This window comes from Molothrus aeneus, chromosome Z (assembly GCF_037042795.1).
Source record: "Molothrus aeneus isolate 106 chromosome Z, BPBGC_Maene_1.0, whole genome shotgun sequence".
NCBI classification, from domain to species: Eukaryota; Metazoa; Chordata; class Aves; order Passeriformes; family Icteridae; genus Molothrus; species Molothrus aeneus.
The window spans coordinates 54,165,722-54,188,766 of NC_089680.1; the positions used below are offsets into that span (position 1 = coordinate 54,165,722).

The 23,045-nt window shown below is 39.4% G+C and overlaps 1 protein-coding gene across 2 annotated transcripts in view; it reads right to left on the minus strand.

Annotated features, from left to right (window-relative positions):
- Positions 1-22,234, minus strand: part of SNCAIP (synuclein alpha interacting protein) — an 86,901-nt gene extending 64,667 nt beyond the window's left edge. For both annotated transcript variants that reach the window (XM_066569578.1, XM_066569577.1), the window contains exon 1: positions 22,128-22,234. The gene's annotated coding sequence lies outside the window, so the exon portion shown is untranslated. The remainder of the gene's footprint in view (positions 1-22,127) is intronic.
- Positions 22,235-23,045: the final 811 nt, after the last annotated feature.

Consider the following 23,045-nt stretch of genomic DNA (forward strand, 5'->3'; position numbering starts at 1 on the left):
GTTAGTGACAGGAGAAGAGCAATGATTTCAAACTGAAAGAGGGTAGGTTTAGATTAGATATTAGGAAGAAATTCTTTAATGTGAGGGTGGTGAAGCACTAGAACGGGTTGAGAAAAGAAGGGGTGGATGCCCCATCCCTGGAATGCTCAAGGCCTAGTTGTATGGGAAGAATCTCAGGTAGTGAAAGCTGTCCCTCCCCATCACTGGGGGGCAGAAAACCATCAAGGCGGAAGAGACCTTTAAGATCTTCAAGTACAACCATCAACCCAGCACCACTACAGTAATTCCTAAACCACTAAACCACATGATCCTGTGCCTAATCCAGATCCCTCCTAAACACCTCCAGGGATGACGACTGCACCACGTCCATGGGCAACTTATCCCAATGCCTGACCCTGCTAAAAAGGAAAGAAATTTCTAATATCTAAGCTAAATCTCCTTTGTCTCAGTTTAAGGCCATTTCCTCTGGTTCTGTCACTGGACGCATGGGAACGGACCAGGCCCACCTCACCACAACCTCCAGGGAGTTGTAGAGACCCATGAGGTTTCCCTCTCTCCTCAAGACTAAACAAACCCATCTCCCTCAGGAGTTCCTCATAAGACATGTTTTCTTTTCACCTTCCAAGATCCTCACTGCCTGTCACTGGATGTGCTCCAGCACCTCCATGTCCTTTTTAAAGTGAGGGGCCCAGAAATTAACTCCAGGTGTGGCCTCACCACCACTGAGTACAGGAGATGAGCCTGACTGATCAAACAGCACCCAAGGTCCCCTTCTGCTGAGCAGCTTTCAAGACTCTTCTGCACAAGTCTGTGGTTCTACAGGGGATTATTGCAACCCCAATGCAGAATCTGGCATTGGGGTTGCAGCTGAACATCCTGCAGTATCCTCAGCCCACTGACCAGGCCTGTTCAGGTCTCCCTGCAGAGCTTTCCAAGCCTCCAGCAGATCAACACACCCACACAACTTGGTGCCATCTGCAAATTCACTGAGAATACTCTCAATCCCCACATCCAGGTCATCAATAAAGATGTTAAACAGGACTGGCCCTAAAACTGAGCCCTGGGGAACACTGCTAGGGACAAAGTGACTACTGGATTTGCTCCATTCACCACAGCTCTCTGGGCCCAGCCATCCAGCCTGTTTTTTAGTCATTGAAGAATACACCCATCCAAGCCAGCTTTTCTAGGAGGATACAGTGGGAGATGGAGAACACTTTACTGAAGTCTAGATAGACGACATCCACATCTTTCCCTTCAACTTTGTCATAGAAGGTGAATCAGGTTGGCCAAGCAGTAGCTTCATTTCTTAACTCCATGCTGGCTGGGCTTGATTCCCTGCTTGTCCTGCATGTGCCATGCAAGAGCACTCAGGATGATCTCTTCCATGACCTTACCCAGGACCAAAGTTAGGATGTGTAGCACGATGCTCTGCCCTGGAATGTGGTTCAGCCACTGGACAATATCCTTTTTGCAAAGCTCTCAGTAGCGGATTGAGAGGGGGAATCATGTGCTGTTTTTGGTGTTGAATTATGCTAAAACCAGTCTGGTTCACTAAACCCAAATTAACATCCTGATTACTGAGACAACTGGAGACATGTGACTGGCAATCAATCACTTGATACTATAAAAGTCCAGTCCACTCTCATGTGGTTAGGTTCTTCTAACATATTCCTTCTTGCAGTATGTATGAAGTTTCCTCCTCTAAAGTGGGAATGCCCCTTCAAAGATACTCCTCGAGGCTGAAAGAGATCTGCCCACAAGCATTGGTATGGTGAGTTACTTCAATCTCTACTTAATAATTGTTTCTTTTTGCTAATTTTAATGTAATTCCTTTGATATGGTGTAGTATCCTATCTTACACTATATGCTACTAGTAGTTTTAGATTTTATACTGCATACTAAGTGATTCTGAATAAGATATTTTGTCTGATTATTTGTCATCAAAATAATACATTTTATACATATACATCTGATGTGCCACCTTTTATTCTGTGAGACAAAATTATTTGAACTGTTGACAAAAGACTGGGGCTAAGATTGGATTCAGCTGCACTCAGGCCCCTCTAATGAGGAGTTTAGAAACCTAGAAGGTCCTTTCTCTACCTCATGTTTCAATGGGACAGCTTCTCTAATAAACTTCATCTGAAGATCCCACTCTCACCCATGAGAGGCTGACAGGGCTATAGTTCTCTGGATTATCTTGCAAATGGGCACTATATTTGCTAATTTCCAGTCAGCTGGAACTTCTCCACTAAAACAGGACTGCTGTTAAATGATTGAGAGTGATTTGGCAAGTTCTTTTCCCAGTTCCCTCATTATTCTGGGGTGTATCCCACCACAGCCCATATTCCTTAAGGTCCCTCCCAACCCAGACCTTTCTATGATTCTATGATCAACAAGTGCCTTCCAACTCTTCTTTCCAGGGCTGTACCCATGGGATTCTTTCAAGCAGGTCTCTGAGGTTATGTAGGGAACAGTATTGGTGGCTTTTACACTAACAATGACTAAATGCTTCCTCTAAGCATTTATTTCCTATTATTTTGTTAGTTTGTAAATGTGTGTGAAACTCAGTAATAGAAAATTTATATTTCAAACACAGGATATCATAACACGAGTAATGTAAGATACACAACACTGAGAACTAAATCCAAGGCAGAAATGAGGACTAATTTTGCATTTTTTCAGCTTGGCAGGGTTTCAATACTTTGTCATTCTCATATCCTTTTTATATATTGAAGTATTTAGCAGAGATAAGAACAAAAAAGAGATAATGCTGTTTAAAGGCTTTTTAGCATATGCAGAAACAGAAATACCTATCAAAAGAATTGTTTGCATAATCATGACATAAACAAGCTGCAATTAGACTGTACTTATAATTTCATTATGCTGCTCATTATGACCAAGATATCCTGTTTGTTCTGCCTGTTCAAACAGAAAAAAATGCAACGCTTCATGAAAGCAATTCTTTAATAGTGTTTCAGAAGGAAGCTGTAGCTGGTAAACACATGTTCTTATGGGAAATTGCCATAATCCTGACTATATCCCAGCAGGCTCTGAAAATATTTCTCACAAAGTCTCTTACATAAAATCTACAACATATGTAGAGCTGACTGTGCTTCACATCCTTTTAAGGAACTTGCAAGATTAATGAAGAGGACATTGTCTTGCTTTTCCTTCCAATTGTCTACCTCTTGCAACAGGTATTCTGTAATATTTATTTTCTCTCCTATTTTCACAGTTTCTGCACTACCATGAATCTGTAAAAGAGGCTGTGAAAGTTTACAACTAGACCTCCTATTGACAGTGTCTTACTGTCGGCTTCTTATGCAGCCTAACCAACATACCAACTATTGATAAATGCATTTCATTACGTTTGTACCACCAAGCTCCAACCATTCTTCCAGGGCAATTATCAGAGAAATCAACAGAGTTGCTATTTTTTATGCGGTTGCTAAGACGTTTTGAAAATCAATACAGTAGTTATTTTTTATATGGTTGCTAAGAGGTTTTGAAATTGAACTCACTTTTTTCTTTTTCTATTTTTTTTTTTGTTACTATTGACTGATATGTCAAAAAGAACACAAAGAGACCAATACAGCTCCCTTACTAATTGTCATTCAGCTAAATACCTATAAGCCATTAGGGACATATAAAAGTCACAAATTTCTGGATGAGGAACACTAACATTGATGAAAATTTTAATAAACTTCACCATTTGAAAAATGTAGATCACTCTTCACAATCTAAAAAAAAAACCAGAATGGTTTTTTCAACTATTTTTTCTTCACTACTTCTTAACTGAAGCTTGCCCTCTTGCATCAAACAAGTCAATTCAGTTAGAGAAAACGAGACCACATTATAGACATGGAAAAATTCTCAGTGAAACCAGAGAAAAATTCAAGAAGTATTTGGGGCTTTTTATTTTAAATATAGTTTCTTTGATATTTCAAATCAGAAACCTAGCAATTAGTCTTTCTGAAAAGCTCTGTGATCCAGTATCACCTACTGTAATTATCTATTTTTATCAAAACCAGAATCAGTCGCAATGAGAAGTCTGCTAGGACTACTGTGTTGTCTCATCTTCTTTTTCGACAGCTGTTTTTTCAGGAATTGTTTACCAGAGAGATGAACAGTCATGCCTCATTGTCTTCTTCTCACTGGAACAAAACTGACCTTTACAATTTGTGCAACTTGAAATTGTGTTCAAAAGACAGTATGGATAAGAAAGGGGGTGGTACACTTCTGATCTGTGTAATTTACTAAATCTGTAAAAAGTGGATTTACAACCCCTCTATTCTGATTTACCAGAATAATGCTCACACTTAGGCTGCATTTGTAGAAATAGCTGCAGAAAATGCAGGAGGGAAAGAAAAAAGTCAGACCTTTAATGAACATACAGAAACTTACAACCAATGTCCTCTACATTGAAATATCACAGACGGTAAGATTAATTTTTAAATGACTGTGCTTTCCTTTACCACATGCAAAAATATTGCACTAGTATTTTTAACTTTCTGGATGTTAGTTGGCCACAATGACTTGCTACTACAGTTGGAAACCAGACCACAAATGTTCTACCACTAAAGTTTAAATCTATCTCTTGGTTTTGACTCCACACTATAAATTACTAAAATAAACAGGAAAACTTTTCATTTGCACTTCTGTTACTTTCCATCCAGGACTCTAATCTCCAGAAACTATTCAGACTCCTCTCCTTCTCCCTCTCCCTCTCCTTTCCCCTGTGTTACATGTTACTCTTTAAAGCCCAAGGTTTTAACTGCTCTGCCTAGAGTACTCTAGCTACTTCTGTGGGTGTCACTGTTAATCAATGACACATGGAAAGGAAATGAAGGAGCCAAAAAGCAGCCTTGTTGTCTGGAAAAACCTCAGAATACATGGACACGGGTTACAACGGTAGGAAAAATCAGAGCTGGATAACAGGAAATGTTTGCAGCTTACTGAAACAGTTTAATTAGAGCCTCATTTTAAAGCATATGAAGCTGAATGAACAAAATTTAGCTGCCAATAAATGGAAAAATGGGGCAATGACCTCAAAATTACAAATGTATCCAAACCCCTCAAGACATTATAAGGATGAGCCTATCACAACTGTTAGAAGAAATTTTATTTACTTTTTACACAGTCTATGCAAATTAAAACATATTTTGTTTTCTTCTATATGTCCTACTCAAACTTCACTAAACCTGTAGTCATTTGCAAACCTACCAAAACATGTATTCAGCTATAAAGAGTGAATTAGGATATTTAATGGCTAAAGATGATCAGATAGGCCCCTGCAGTAAACCGGTAGGGAGTAACAGAGACACACTTATTTACTGACTGATTTGAAATTAAGCTTTTTCCTCTGTGGTAGCCTCATTTTTGATCCACATCAACTACATTTCTGTTCACAGCAACAAGAAAAGCATGCCAAAACCAGGTGATTCTGATTTCTGTTTATTTTAACTAATACCCCATTCCGGTTTCTAGCTGCTGGCTTTCATAAGTGAAACAAACATATAGCTTAGGATGACCTCTGGGAAGGTCTGCAATTTAAAATAGATAAGCTGCACACCTAAACTGCTTATCATACATAGTGAAGAACTGATCTTTCACCACTGAACTATCATCCTCATTTCCAGACCCTCTCAAGTCCTTCACCTCCACTGTAATGGCCTGAACTACACTCACAAACTCTTTTCTAGTCATGACTCTTGGGCCCACCAAGAACAGCTGTTACATGTAGCACAATCTCTGGACAGGGATTTGAAAGAATGTATGGCCAAATACCACACTCTCTTATTTTTTTCACTCAAATATTATGCCAACCAACATTTCTACTCCTAGTTCTAGGAGGATGTAAAAAAATAAAAACTAGGAATAGAAGAAACCCCCCCCATCCCAAATTGACAGTATTTGTCAAACAGCAGCTTAGCATGACAAGTAAGTATTTGGTTGTCTGCAACTGAGAAGTAAGCAGAAACACTGATTGGCTAGACTTGGTTCAAAAATCTACGCAAACAACTAAGAATCAATGTTAGAATGTTTAGTTCTCCAGTAAACAATATTGTCATAGGAAAGCTTGTGCTCGTGGATTACTATGCTACACTATAATTTGTAGTTTTATTAATATAACTTTCAGCATCTATAAAACAAATCATTAGTCTTGGCATGTGACCAAGGTACAAGTGTAGTCGCTTCACTGGGAATAAATGCAGTTGGCTAGGCAGTGTTCTAAGACTGTTATTCCATTTTTTCCCAACAGAGGAGTACTTTTACTGTCTCTTTTTCATGCACATATACACTGAAACAAGCAACCAGTTAGGATCTCTCCCAGTTTCGGGAAGGGAAAACAGCTTTAACACTACTTAGAGCAAATCAGCGCCAGTTGCAACTGTTTAAGAGATTATTCCTTTTAAAAAGCTCCAATCCTTTCCATTCACTTGTTGCAAGGTAAAGGGGCATTACATCTGGTGAGAAAGAGGAACAAGGATTTCCTGCTTTGTATATCCTACTACACAGAAGAAAGCATTGCCAATACCAGAAATTGAATTTTGGAATACTGACAAAATTATGAACCTTTTGTGGTCCAGGATGTTCATATGGTGTTTCAATTACACAGATGATTCACTGATATTTATCATAGCCATACAGTCTGAAAAGGAACTTTGGATAGCTATGTCAGTTAAGCAGTTAGCTGCTACTGAAGAATATGATCTTATGCTCCTTGTTATCTAGCAAATCTGTCTTTGAAAAGCTATAGTCTTGCTATTCAAAAGTCAGTAGTTACTCTTACAAATGCTCTTAGGAGATAAGAGATGATGCCTTACAATTCCAGCAGAACCATGCTGGGCAAAGAAAAGAGTATATTGTCTGCAGCTGTCAGAGTCCAATCCATCTGAAATCCCAAAACCAACTGTTTCCAGCCCTCAGAGCCAAGTTCTCAAAGTTCTGACCATTAATGAAGAATTTCACCCTCTTTGGCTGTTCAAACACTCACAGATCCAGCACTCTCACAAATGCAGACCAGGAAAACTGAGTTTGTAGCAGTGCCGTTCTTTGAGGATTTGCAGAAATGCATGCAGAGCCATAAAGTGCTAGAGAGTCACACAAAGAAACTACTAAGCAGCTTATGAAAGAGTTTCCACAAGAGATCAGGCACATCTGTAGAGCTGCAAGCGATAAAGACACTAATCTCTCCCTTAACTGATAGATCCAAAGAGCCTATCACCAAAATACTTAGGAAGCTACATTCTTCCCTGCAAGATCACAGCACCTTCCTTTTGCCTGTGAGTTATTTAATGCTTGTACAAATTCTTTAAAGCCCTAGCAGGACCTTTTAAGCAAGAAATGCTTAATCCTTTAATGCTGAGGAGAGTGGCTCTTTCCTTAAGGAAAGCCAGGTATAAGTAAAATCTTTCAGAATCAGCTGGGAGTCTCACTGGGACAGAAAATACACTGCTGCATACTTCTGTACATATAGAAACCAGGACTGAATATAACAAGCAATTCTACAGAATATCCCACTCTACCTAATCTACCACAGAACCTAAAATTCAGATTTATACTGAAGAAGAAGGCAGGAATTGCTCTTAATGTAAAAGATTCATCACCCACCTGAAATCCAGAGTTGCTGCATCAGCCAGTCTCCAAAAATGAACTTATGTGAACTTGTAACATATACGTACTTTCCAATTCAGATATTTGAAAAGCTCCCTTTGAGCCTAGAAAAGAGCAAGCACTGACTACTCTTCCACTTTCACCAGTGAATGATATAGAAGTTCTATAAGCAGCTGTGCTGACTCCAAACCATCACCACTTCCATCAACCTGGACAGGGAACCTTAAAGTATGCCAGAGGGTTTGAGGGATGCAAAACAATTATTACTAAATCTTTTTTTTTAATGTACACTAGATTTAGTTTACAAAGCAAGAAAGAGAATTACTTCATTTGCTCTGCAGAATTACAATGATGTAAACACCACCATTGGAGATTTTTTTACATTCTCAATTTTATGAAAGCCATCTCTCTTAAAGCAATTTATATATTACTTTGCCATTCTGCAAGCCCATGTCTAGAAAATTGTAATTTTTAAATTTTTTAAAATATTTTGCAAGTGCTGTAATTTTTCAAGGATCTGATTGGTTTAAACCACTCCATTTATGGGAAAAGAATATTTATTTCTGTTGGTCCTGGTGAAATTTGTATTTTCCATGTTGCAGTTGGAGATCTAAAATTCAGTTAGGGAACATTTTATTATCCTATACCTGTAATTAAAATATTGGTTTTGCTTTCTTCCCCATCACAACCATGAGCCTTAACATGTTTTAAAATATTAATAAAATAAGAAAAAAAAGGCTTTTTTTTTCTTTCTAAATTTGAATTCAAAACTGTTTCAAGAGCCAATATTACAGCAATGAATTGATAGTGCAGTACTTTCTTATGGAGGTTCCATAAAAAGGATTGAATTTATGATTTATCACACTGTACTTCCCCATAATCAACACAACCTCTGAAACTGCAAGATCGCAGCAACATGTAAAAAGCAGTTCTGTCAGGGTCTATGAAAGGGCTTTTTCCTTTGTTTTTGAATCATGAAAACCATAAAGGATATCATATCAATGAGTGGACTAAACCAAAACAAAAGCAACTGAAACAAAGGGAAAAAATTACATATCCTATCAAGCCAGTAATAACGTTAAATTAGACCAAAAGCAGAATCTGGAGAAACCAGTAATAAAACAGAACATACACAACACTGGGAAACCTGCCATTGATATATTTTGTAGCACTGAATGTACAAAGGCTCAAGTATAAATTGTGCAGCTAGTAACTAGTTCATTGTACTTCCTCTGAGCTTTAAAAATATTTTCTTAAGCAGAACTAGCCAAAGAGTCTTCAAATACATTTGTTTTGAGTACTGGTAATTCAATGCTAACACCAAACCCAGGTTAAAATAATACATTCACATACAGATCTGGAGATTATGTATGACATAATTTTCCATAGAAAATTATGATTGAGCAGAACATCAGGAATTTAACAAATCTGTTCTTCAGTCATTTTAGAAGTGAAATCGGACCAGAAAAGCTTTCTTTACAAACTAATCTTAAAAGACATTCATCTTTTTTCTCTACTTCCTGCAAAATTTCAGGAAAAAAACCCCACTACTATTCCAAAGTGTGACTCCCTGGAGAAAATGTATACACAATGTTTGCAATTACTAGGAAAAGTCCACTGCAAATTGAATTTATTACTTTACTAGTGGAAATTCAGCAGCTGAACTAACAAAATCAGGTTGAGTGTTGATTCTTTTTAATAACTGCCTCTTATATCACTAAATTCTATGGCAGAAATAAATTTTATTTCATGTTACCTCTCTGTTCTGCCAATGCCAATGCAGGAAGTTCATAAATGTGAATCCTCAGGAGGCTTACACGCATCACTGAGAACAGTAAAATGAATGGTTACACATCTGCAGTCTGAACTTTGAGATGAATACAAGCAAATAGTGAATGCGCATTTTTCAAATGATTGCGCCCATTATTTTCCACTGACTCATGACTGTTGGCAGAAATGAATAATACATTTTAATATGCAGAGGTTCAACAATCACAAGTACAGAGAGTAATCATGTGTATATATCCATCTTCTCTGCATACATAATATTAAAGCTATAGGTTTTCATCTGTTTTTTATACTTAAACATCAAATAATTTACAATGCAGAACTGTAAAATACATATAGAACACTGCATCAATCATGTGAAAGTACAAGTGTTATTCAGCATTTCTGTAAATCCTTCATTAAACCTAGATTTGAGACTGAACCAAAGACTTACATGGATCAAGTCATGGTCAGTTGGAACACTGAGAGACATAAAATGCTGTGTTACTTCATGTCAAGATTATTTGCAGCTCTATTCATTATTTCAAAGAATATTAGTGACAAATACAGTGCATTCCACAATAAAGCCAGTGCTTATGCTCTTAAATTCAGGAGGCAACTGCTAAAAAAGGACTGGGAAATCAGCTGACCCGTGTCCTGAGTTATTTTACATAACCAGAACACTGCTAACATACACACAGACAACACAGACCTGTAACTAACTTTCAGTAACATCGTCAAATAAGAAGGAATTAACTTGTGAATACTGATAATGTCTTGCTCTGCATCTCTACAATCCCTATCAGGCTTTGTAACATACCATATGCAACTTCTCAAGACATCAATCACAACATGTCTTGCACGGAAATACACAGAAAAAGTGAAAATTCAACCATCCTAAATGTTGGCTGAAGCGTAAAGCACATGTGTCACCTAGAACCACTCAAAGCAGCACAATACTTTACTGACATTTACTACAATACTGTAACTGCTTTTACATGTTAAAGTAAATAAACAGCATAGAAGAAAATGTGCGTGTACACTGCCCTCATACTTACTTGAGCAAGACTTTGGAGATGTGCATTTGAGGAGAATTAAGCAGAACATTCAAGAAATTAATGGTTCAATATGGTTCCAAATCAACTCAAGAAGAAACCGATACATAAAAATATCCACGATATTTTGATTTAACAACTTTTTACTCCAGGTACAATTTGAAAAGTACTGTGCTGTCAAAGCACTCACAACTTCTAGTCTTTTGGCAAAGGCAATGAATATTGAACATCTGCAGGGCTGTTGTGAGTTCATGAACTACAGAAATAAAAAATATGCCTTCTTTTGGTAGCCTAGTTCTTATGTAAAAATCCAAAAATAATATACCCTAGTAACCACATCCACAAGGAACCAGATACTTGGCCCCAAAGTAAGACAGAGCAACATAGAGCTTATGGCAACTACCACTGCTAATGTAGGCTCCAGCACTTATGTTAGGATGAAATCAAGCATAGCAGAGCTCAGCCTTTCCAAATCATGCCTTAGTTTAGGGGGAGGTGGAGGATTCTGTGTCAACATCTTTAATAAAGCAGATGTGACTCACTGCACTCGTTTCAAACCATAAACTGAGGTTTCTCTTCTTTCTCTGAATTAGTGGCAGCAGCACTGGGGGCAGTAGCACTGGGGCAGCAATCCTACAGAAGTTTTTGCTCAGTACAATAATTTAAAGTAAATTATATTATTTGATACTTAAGTTTTGCTACACAAATCCTGACTTTAGTTTCTCTCCTTACTACTTTGCATCTTTATTCACCTTATCTTCTTCAGGTACTGATCATACAAAAATATGGAACCAATTTAATCAGTATATCATCCCCATAAATCTTCCTATGCTGCATTTTCTTTTTGCTGAAGAACACATTTAATTTATAAGTTTTGTTTCAATAAAACCAAGCAATTGAAAATATCTTTGTTTAATACACTTTTAATGTTGAAAGCATGTGTTAGGTCATGTTAGGGTTTGAAGTAATTTTAATTATTACTATTTTTACACAGATGAGTAAAAGGAATTTTTCAAGCACTTCCTTGCATCTTTCTTTGTTCCATTTAAATTATTCAGCCTAAATTCAATAATAGTCCCGTCGAATTTCAACACCTTGTAGCCCCATAGTGGCCTGCTAAATAATTTCTAGAAATATCCTGGAAAAGAATTAATGCCAAACACTGCTCTTAAGTTTGCAACATTCAAATGCTGTGCTTGAAGTTAGAAATTTAGAACTTGCCTCATTTACATTTCCCTGCTAAAATCCTGCATTCAGTCCCATGATGATTTTTTGCTTCAAGTGAGCTTTAATTATAAAGTCAAGAGAAAACTCCTACGTAAGTAGATTCTCTGCTTCAAGGGTCAGAATATGCCAAGTGTATCCACCATTTGTGTGAAGCCTCTGCACTGTCCTGCTCTCTTGTGGGAGGCCTGTTTTCTCTGCAACCACTTTCCTGTGGTTCCAGTCTTCCAACTACACCCTTTTTTATTTTCTCCTTTTTTATTTTTGGGCTGTCAATTCCGCTATCCTATCCTTTATGCCCTGAAACTGGCTAGAATATGTAAGAGCTACACTCTAGCAAATTCTGACACTCCAAATTCCAAAGCTGAATTTTCCATTGACACAAGGTGAATTCCATTAGCAGTCAGGGCTGAGGGGCAGCAGTGGGTAACCAGCATTACACTTCAATTTGGGATGTGAGCCAGCCTTACACAGGGCATGTCACACAGCGCATATATCGGTGCACATGGTGCCCATGGACCAAAAGAACCAAACCTCATACTCAAAAAAACAAACTTTGAACTGAAAAAACTCAGAACTCACACTCCTTGTCACTCAGACCAGCCCACTTTCATTTTACACTACATGATGAATAAAATAAATTTGACAAGTACTATATGCATGTATTGTAGGTTTTACTTTTACTATATTTACTTTTAAAGCAAAAAAGCATTGAAAATAATTTAAAAAAATATTATCATTTCTACTATGAACATCAACTTTCCTCTGACTTAGAAATGACACTTGACCACTAACATCTATGCAAATATTTTAATTTTGATAAAATTAAAATTAGGACAATAGAGAAACTGTAGAGTTTTTCATACTTTATTCCATAGACATAGACTATGATGTTGTTTGCAAAACTTCTTAAAAATTAAACAGTGCAAACTACTGTAAATTTAAGCACCGTCAAAAATGAACATTTTATTTCCATTATAGCTTGGTGGAAATTGGAATATTCAATGAAAAACAACTAAATTATTCCCGAGAGACATCTATGCCCCTGAAACCAGAATGCTGTCTTCTGAAACTGTCATTATTTTCTCATTTGAGAAATAGACTGCAACTGCAGCTCTGCAGCTATATAATGCTATTCTATGTGGAATACTGCTGTCCAATATTATTTGTTTAAAATGTTATGGGCAGCAGATACAACCAGCACTAGTGTTCAGCTGTGCAGCTATTAGTGCTGTAATAAATTGCGGGATGAGGGGGCAGAAATGCCAATTAGAAGTAGTACTATTATTTTAAACTGAAATTTTGTAGTATCTTCAGAGATTCCTAAAACCCTTCATTTAAAAAAAATGAAACTTTGTTAAAGAAATGAACCTCACTAACTCACTACATCAAACCCCACAATGTTACAAAATTTAGGCATGAGCACATTTCTTGCTTGTACTGATTTTGATGCAGGGACTAACTGAAGGATCCCACTTCAATGCTTTGCAAAAGGTGATCTGCCTTACACAGAGCACACCTGAACTACTCAGAAATATCAGGTGTGCATTTTCATTTCCTGTGTTCCCCCATCCAGCATTTAACTAGTCTAAATTTATTTAAAATTTTAGACGGCCATAGCCCTATAGCAAGCAGAAGATATCCTTGTAGCTTTTTTTATAGATACTCATCAATAATGCCCAAGTGTTTCACAAACTCTTCAATTCATTCACAGTCTTCCAGTATTACAGGATAGAAAGCATTATTATCCCCATCCAGAGGCTGGAAACAAAGGGGCTTACAGGAAGCCAAAAAAAACCACAGCAGAAAGGCCAGGAAGATGCATGGGAGCACACAGGTGTTCCTGTGTATCTGTCCACATCCCCAAACTGTACTGATCCCTGCCAGAAGTGGGAGGTGGCTCTCACTGCAGTTCACTTACCCCATATACCCGACACCAAAAGGCTCAATAAATGGAACCTAAATAAGAAAGCACACATCTTTCCTGGCTACAGCCATGCCATATTTTGGGTTGTGCTTAGCTACGTGCAAAGCCAGCATCACTGAGCCAGATACACACAAGGCTACAGGGAATAGCCTGTGTATTAATTATAACAATGTTTCTTCTTTTCACAGTGCTTCACAGAACCACAAAACAGATGAGGATGGAAAGGAGTTCTGGAGATCATCCAGTCCAACCCCTTGCCCATGCCTCAGCTAGAGCCTGCTGCCCAGGACGGCATCCATGTGGCTGTCGTGTATCTCCAAGGATGGAGAGAGACTCCACCACCTCTGAGAAACCTGTGCCAGCTCTTGGCCACCGTGACAAACTGTTTCCTCAGCAAGGCTGAGGATGACATCAAGCTGACAGCGCAGCTGACACTCCTGAAGGGTGGGGTGTCATCCAAAGGGAGCTGGACAGGCTCAAGATGAGGGCACACGGGCTCGAGATGAGGTCCAACAAGATAAAGCACAAGGTGCTACACCTGGATTGGGGCAATTCCCAGTATCAATCCAGGCTGGAGAATGAAGGGATTGAAAGCAGCCCCAAGGAGAAGGACTTGAGGGTGCTGGTGGGTGAGAGGCTGGACATGACCCAGCCATGGGCACTCACAGCCCACAAAGCCAGACGTGTCCTGGGCTGCAACCAAAGCAGGGTGGGCAGCAGGGTGAGGGAGGGGATTCTGCCCCTCTGCTCTGCACTGGTGAGAGCCCATTGCAGTGTCCAGCTCTGGGGTCCCACCACAGGAAGGACATGGACCTTCTGTATCAAGCCCAGAAGGGGGCCATGAAGATGATAAAAGGGGTAGAACATGTCTCCTGAGAGAATTGGGATGGTTCAGCTTGGAGAAGGCTCTGAGGAAACCTCATTGAAGAAGGCCTACAGCAAAGCTGGAGAGGCATTTTATACCATGATTTGTGGAAATAAAACCAGAGGCAATAGTTTCAAACTAAAAAACAGCCAGTTTAGTTTGGGTATTAGGAACAAATCCTAATTTGGGGGACTGATGAGGCACTGGAATGGGTTGTCCAGAGAAGTGATGCATGTCCCATTCTCTGTCCCACACTCTGAACCTCAGAGCTTGAAGGTGCTGGAGCTGTTTAACATAAAGAATTATTCTTTTCATAACAAAAATATTAGGCACTGTTTGATTGCCATATTACAAAAAGATGTTGCTACTGTCAATTTGAAGTTCTCTACTATATTTTCTTCTCATAAGTGAAAAGAATCAGATAATTTATTCAAGACCACATGAGGCAGAAACCAGGCTTAGCTTGCATTCTTGTGCAGCATCCAGTGAACTAAGGCTGTTCTTCTTCCCTTAGAAAGGTGTCAAGGACAGGAGTAAGAAACACTTCTTTTAAAGAATTGTTTGATGAAAGATAAAAGAATATTTTATTTATTTCAGTTTAACCATTTATCTAGGAACTAAATATTTTCTTGGCAGACATGTAAGCTGTAGCATTCTACCAGGCTGAAAAGCTCAGTTTCACCTTACTCCTCTACAGCATATCTCATGTCACAGTAACAAACGAGAGTCTATTTTGTATTCCTCTTTGTCTGACAGTACTGATTTTATATGAAATATTTTTTTTGGCATGAAAAAAAATTGCACTAACTAATTCTTTTATGATCTAATTTTTAAGCCATGTTTTTTCCCTTATCTTTGTTAAATAGCACGGAAAGTGCACAGTGCAAGAATTAGACACTTGACAGATGTTTTCAGACTATATCCTTAGATACAGATCAGGTTTTTGGGGTTTTTTTTGGTTGGTTGGTTGATTGGTTCTTAATGCAGAAAGAAAATCAATTTCTGCATTAAAAAATTACTAAAATCTGATGTACGACTATACCTGTTGTCAAACTTTACTCATACAATATAGTACCTTCATAAGAAGGTTCACTGATTTCATTTTCAAGCAGATGGAGTAACTTAACAATTAATCTGACAAACCAAAAATAACCCTCACTACATAAATTAAAAAAAAAAAAAACCCCAGCCAACAATAAAATCCTCACAAACCAAAACAAGAAATTCCTAGCAGTGCAAGGATCTTCCTTGAAATGTTGAAAAAACATACAGTCCTTCTCTTAAAAAAAATTCCAAATCCTTTTAACAGAGTTGGATTGTGTTTTATATATTATAGTGACCTTACTGTTATTGCCGATATTTCTTATCATTTATTTAATTCCACTTTTTTTTTCCCTCCATAATTGTGCTCTAGATTCAATGTTTTGATACAGAACATTTTAAAATGCTCACTTTCTAACATAGCTCCTTTAACCTGGTCTCTCATTTGGATTTTAACACTTGCAAAAATGTATGGCCTGGATATGATGGTTCTTTAAGGCTGAACTTAACAATCAAATCTGGAATAGGGACTATAAAATTAACTTTTGGAGTGGAAATTTGCCAGAAGTCTCTCTGACACTCTTCTGCCCTTTCTATAATTCCTTACAGAGGGGAATTAAATAGTGAGACAGTCAGTTAAACTCTATAGAAAACCAGACTGTCTCAGTACAAAGAATAAGGGATACACACCGAGATGCAGAGCATCCTCCAGCGATGCTGCAGGAGGCATGAAGTGGGCAGGCAGTCCTGAGCTTATGTCAGCACGTGTAGGCATATCCACAAGAGTGCGAATCCAGAGAGGACAGTTAAAAATAGCAGTGGAGACAGATGAAAGCAGACTTCAGCATGGTTTAATAATCTGTCCAGAAGGCTTGGAAAGCCCTCTCTTAAGTCTAGGCTGGCATGTCTTCACATCACATAGTGATCAAAGCAATTACAGAACTGTCCTGCAGTCACACTACTCGATTGCAGTGTAGACACGTCCAGAAACAGTGCTACTGTAGATAAATTAATCTAAAAACTGCATTTGCAAAAAGAAAAGCCTGGAAGCATACTGTAAAGCATATGGGACCTGATGAGGAACATATGCTGGAGAGAGTGTCCATTTTGCTAAATTCCGTTAGCTGGAGTTGTGGAGAACTTCCCTTAATACTCCTTACCATGTGTTGGTTGGCCTCTCCTGTGGGGATTTAGAGAGTCATGCCAGATTAACCTGAACCTTCAAGGACAGCAATTCACCCAGCTTTACTGTCTACAGAAGAGACACCATACACTCTACAGGCAGCTGGCAGAAACCTTGTGACATGTAAACAGCACTCTTTCCTCTCCATTCCAAAGCAGTGCCAGCGCTGGGTTCTGAACCCTTAACCCAAGCAGGCACATTAGCTACCTACTGATTCAAGGACAGTAATTTCAGAAGAACATCAAGACACTAATACCTTTATCTATTAGTGCTGCCAACAAGGGCAGAACTTACTGTGATGCAGAAACCCAGAGCTAATAAGATCCTTCAAATTCAGGAACTCCTCTCCTCCAACAGCAGTTCACTGCATGGCAGCAACACTACAACTATTCCACTGGCTCTAGCCTCCACTGGATACAAAAAACAAATCATGACATCCTCTCAAGGATGGCTTACTATCTTTTGTCCAGCAAGTGACCAAAGGGATCCACGCGTGTTCTTAAACTGACTGCACAGTGAATGATTCACTCTGAGGAGATTTCGTGTGCATTTCACTAAATCACAACCAGAAGTTAAGAAGGAATGCAGTTTTTCTGCATATTTTGCTGCCTTACTGGGAGAGTATAAAGACACACAAGAGCTAATGTTGACTCAGACAATTAAAGACCTGGGAGGAATTGGATCACAGCAGCAGGGATTACATACAAGCCAATTTACCATGGGAAGAAGCAAGCTAGTAAAATACATAAAGTTTTGGGTGCAGGGATAAACATTCTGCTGCCTGTCTCTTTGTGGAAACCCTGAGCACATGCACAGTTGTGCTGCAATTAGTTTTCTAGACCTGAGCATCTCAGCACTCAAAGACAGCAAAACCTCCAGTCACCAGGCAGCGCCATTCCAGCAGATTCCACTAAACTGGGAGAATCTACTGACTCCATTGAAGAGATGCACTGCAGACACCTTGACAAATTTTAAGGCTGGGCAAACACCATCCATATGAAGCATAACAAGGGCAAGAGCCATGTTCTGCACCTGGGACAGGGCACTCCTGGCTGTAAGGACAGACTGAGAGGCTGGAGAAAGAATTAAAGGTCCCATGGAAGAGGATCTGGTGGTTTGGATCAAGAGCAAGTTGACAATGAGTCAACAGTATGCTTTAGCAGTCAAAAGGCCCAACCATATCCTGGGGTGCATCAAGCACATGGAAGAATTCCTCTGCCTTATAAATGTGAATTTTTAAGAACTGCTCCCAGTTCTTGTCAACAAAAGTGCAACAGCTCACATCCTGGGGTGCATCAGGCACAGCATCACCAGCCAGGCAAGGGAGGGGATTGTCCTTCTCTGCTCTGCTCTGGGACAGCCTCACCTCAAGTACTGGGGGCAATTTTGGGTGTCACAACACAAAAAAGACACTGAGCTGTTAGAGAGTGTCCAAAGGAGGGCCATGAGGATGGTGAAGGGCCTTGGGGTGAAGCTGTGTGAGGAGTGGCTGAGGTCCCTCGGTCTGTTCAGGCTGGAGAAGAGGAGACTGAGGGGAGAGCTCACTGCAGTTACAGCTTCCTTGTGAGGGGAAGAGGAGGGGCAGGCACTGATCTCTACTCACTGACAGGGCCCAAGGAAATGGCTTGAAGTTGTGTTAGGGGAAGTTTAGACTGGATATTAGCAAAAAGTTCTTCACACAGAGGGTGAAGGTTCTTTACCTAGGGAAGTGGTCACAGCACCAAACCTGTCAGAGTTTCAATGTTAATGAGAAGCAAATAATTAATGATGTAAGTGTAACTCACTTTCCTGGTGATTCCATTCTGTAACTCAAGGTAAATTTTTGGCCATGTCCTAGCAACAACCACAAATATTGTGCTTTATCCAGACCTCAGCATATGAGTTTGCAAAATGGTAATATCCTAGACATTAACATAATTTGGACACATAACTGAAGACTCTTTCCATGTAACAAGAGGAGAAATGAGTACACTTATACTTAGCACAGTAGAATGTGGGTCAGGGAAAATGACACAGCTCATTTACCTTACCAGCACTCTTCTGCTTCTGTGTGCAGTATATTTCCAAGATATATTTTGCTCCATTTTGTTTGGCCCTTTTTTTTTTTTTGTTTGCTTTTAAAAGCATCTTGGAGACAGCTTTTACATATATTCAAATAAGTGTCTCAACAGGCTGACAACTTCAATATTCAAAACCTTGAGCCCATACAAAAGCAGCTCATGGGATCTTCATAAATTTACTACTGTGACTCAACTGGAACTGACAGCATAGCATACAAAAGGCAGAATATTTGCATCTGAATTTTAGTTAAAGAGAACACGAGGAATGTACATGCACATATAAGCAGTTAAAGGTATTTCCTAATTCTATAAGAAAAAGAGGCCAGTCAGTATGGCAAGATCCTGCAAAAGAACTACATGGATGAATAACCCACAGAGATCCACAGCTCCAAATCACAATCTCATGCATGCCCCTGTCATGCACATCACAGATTCACGGAATGGCAGGGGTTGGAAGAGAACTCTGGAGATCATTGAATCCAATCCCCTGATAAAGCAGGCTCACGCACAGCAGGCTGCACAGGATCATGTCCAGGCTGGTCCAGGAAGGAGACTTCCCAACCTCTCTGGGCAGCCTGCTCCAAGAAAGCTAATGCAGCACAGCCTGATTTTTAGTCACAGATGTAAACAAGTTGGTTAAAATAGGGGGGGGTTGAAGGGAAGTGCTAAGTTCCTGATTAGAATTTCATTTTAAAAGGAAAGCTCCAGATTGATTCAGTAACAATAAAACAGAAGGGGGAAGAAGGGGGAGGATTTATATATAAAAGTGGTCATGTAGTACACTGTATTGAGTTTAAAAGATAAGTTAGACAATGCTTTTTTATCTGGTATAAACAAAAATAATGCCAGCAGTCTGACTGCAAACAAGAACTGAGGAGGAAATTAAACCAAAAAGGAAATGATTACAACAAATCTCACAAACCCAATGCTATGTTTTAACCAGAAAAAATACACTTTCAAGTGCTGCTTCGTAATTCTTCATGAAGTGCAAATCAGCCATATTCGTATTCAAAATAAGCTTTTGTAAACACTCCTTAACACACAAGAGAACACACCTAATGAAGGATTTCCCCAATTGCCAAATTGTGGCGGCTGAACTGTACTTTTCTTTGATAACTCTAAGACCCTCAGACCTCTGAATCACTTGCTGCTTTATTGTAGAAGATGAAATCACAGTTCCACTTTAGACAGGTAAATAGTAGACAATATTTCTACCACAAAAATTAATTAATTATTTCTCCCCCTCAGTTTAGAACTCTCTTAGGGACTTAAATCAATAAAGTATCTGATGCATATGTTCTATCTTCTTGTTTCCAATGGTTCCACTGTGCATATAAATCTATTGTAGAACCACATTTGCATTTAAAGAGAAATTCCCTTGTGTTTACTATGCACCTGCTTCATGTAAGCCTATCTTTTCCACCTCCCTTGAGAAACAACAGATCTGCCAGAAAAATAGGGGGCTCAGACACAACACTACTCCAAGTCCTCTTGCCAATAATCTAAGCACCATTTCCTTCAGTTTAGTTTAGTTATGGTACTATTCAGACAAGAGCTGAAAAGAATTACTATTTGCCCTTCCACAATCCAATGTTTCTCAACTTTTTCTAACATATTTTTCATTTTGACAGTGATCATATAGATTTCAACTGTAAAAAAAAACTGTATTTGCTAAGCAACACAGAGTAAAGCACTGGCAAATAGATTACTTACAGACTAGCACAAAAATATAAACTTTTCTTTATTCTACTTGGCATTAATTTTAATTATCATGGCTGCATAAGGAAGGATGAGAATATTCTCCTCGTGACATCTACCTGAAAAGAGATGCAGGTTTATTCTAAAATTGAAATAAAAAATAATTGTTCCCTGCCTCCTTAGGCATGATTCATGGATTGCCTCTGGAGCTTCTCGCACACAATCAGAGACAGACAAGGGTGCAGATAAAGCTCTGCTACACACCTTATCTAGTCAGCTGAAGCATTTAAACACCAGATGAGGGAGATAACTTGCTGCATCCCACATAACTTGCTGAACTACTGTCTTTGTGCTCATGAGGCGTGCAGCATCACCACTTCAGGACACCAAACTATGTCACAAGGACCATCATCCCTGCACCACTGCCAACACGACTTTTGTGCTGCTGTCTGTGACAGATGAGCCACCCCAAGGGGCTGCCTGTGGCTGGCTGCTCCCCCTTTCTTGCTGGCATATCCGGCACGTGGAGGCAGCACTACTTGTGTGTCTCCATCTCAGAGGAGAGAAGCTAGAGCAGCTGCAGTGGGGCTGTCATGCTTTCCCCTTCCTGCTTCTAATCAGACAAGTGTCCAAGGACAGAGCTGCCTGAGGAATTAGGTACAGGTCTGAGACATCCTGGAAGAACACTGTGAGAAAGAGAGCTGTGCCAATGCAGGTGGTATTCCAGCTCAGGTGTGCGTGGGATGAACACTTCATACACCTATGGAGTCCACATGGGAACAGATTTCAGCTGCCAGAAAAAATAGACAATTGGGAAGCAGAGGAACACTTCATCGTTTTTCAAGCTCTGTTGATGCCCAGTCAAGAAACAGTTACAAAATACCTAATATTTGGGATCATGGTTTTGTGATTATGAAAAAAGTGACTTATCACTGATTCACAGTACTCCGTGAAGGGACTGAATCTTCAAGGGTACCTTCAGTCACCTTGTCCAAGCAGTCTAATTTTACATGCAGCTCTTTGTAAACTTGGAAGCTGGCCCCAAAGAACTCATGACATACTTACTTTCCATGTTGCTGTCATTCCAGAATGAGATACTAAGACAAGCAGCTTCTAGCTAATGTAATCTACTATCTTCTACAGAACTTCCTCACCCAAAAGACTATCCAGCTCCTTGTTCCAAAATGACACTTAAAAGCATTTTGAGTAGCCTGCACTGGACTGCTTGCTCAAAAAAGAAGGAGATTTTTTTAACCAGTCTCCTTGAATTTGGAGGTAACTCTACACTGGGCCAATACTCTGATGTAGTTTTCTTTTACTCACTTTTTCTACAAGCTGCAAGTCACACACGTGCTTTCTGCAGCCCACTGAATCAATGACACAGACCAGAAATCACGAACACCTGAAAAGTAAGTGAACTGCCAGTTTAAGACAGTGTAAGTGACTGTATTGAGCAAAATGGCCAGTCTGCACAAGTCAAGCTTTATACCACATACCCCTTACAAAGGGAGCCTTTTCATTACAGGCCTTTTCACAGATTGCCTATAGTGATGAGGCAAGTGTCTCTGACTACTGAACAGGTCAAATTCTAATTGTTTCATTCAGATGAAAAGTGCTTCTCATTGTGTCTGAACTACCTCTTGAGCAATCCCCCAAGCCTGCTCCCGGAACCAGTTTTTCAGCTTACCTGCCAAATCTTCAAAATATGGCTCCAGTATTCCACACGGCATATTTGCAGGCTTAGCAGTCTGGAGACTGAAGTGGTTTACCAAGTTCACCAACCATGAGCTCACACATGAGTGAGCTGCAGAGGATTTTAGGGTGAAGAATCTCATGTTTATGGGTGGTAGTAAGGCAACAGGTCATGCTTTTTATGGCTTGCTGGAAGCACATGCAGTGCACATAACTCCTAAATTCAGTAAGGGCAGGACACCATTAAAAGTCTGCTACAGCATGTTACACAAGGCTAAATGCATGCACACCATTCAATGTAATTTCTGGCTGCAGGATCAGTGCTGCTTGCACAAAATATAAAATTATTTTGATTTCCCAGTGGTATGACTGTATATCTTTCTTCAGCCATTAAATACTAGAAAAGGGTCCAACAGTCAAGTGATTTGCTTCAGAATTTTTTTAACATTTTTTTCAGCTTCCTTTTGCTGGTGGAATGCTGAGGTATAAAAGGAGGCTAAGATGCTAAGATTTTCCATGGAAAACACAGGCACCAGCAGTTTTTTCCTGGGTTTTCGGGTGAGGGGACTTTCCGAGGACCAGTTGTGACTGATTAATATCGCTGTAAGAGATGTGGCTTTAAGCCAACCATCTTCTTTATATATCCAGTACCATCGGAACCTGATCCTCGAGCTCTTCTTTATATAAACTACATCTGCTCACATAAAACACTCATTGATGCGGGTAGGAAAAAGGTTTGATCCCCGCTGCTGCACAAACACGATTTTGGACTGACCCAAGCAAGTATAAGCCTTGGAGCATGTTTCTACCAGACAACTTGGCATTTGTTTCCCCACAGTTACAAACATGCAACTCCTACTTGATTTTCTTCCAGATTTCGGCGTGCCCGGCGGGACAGGAGGGTGCTGACGGC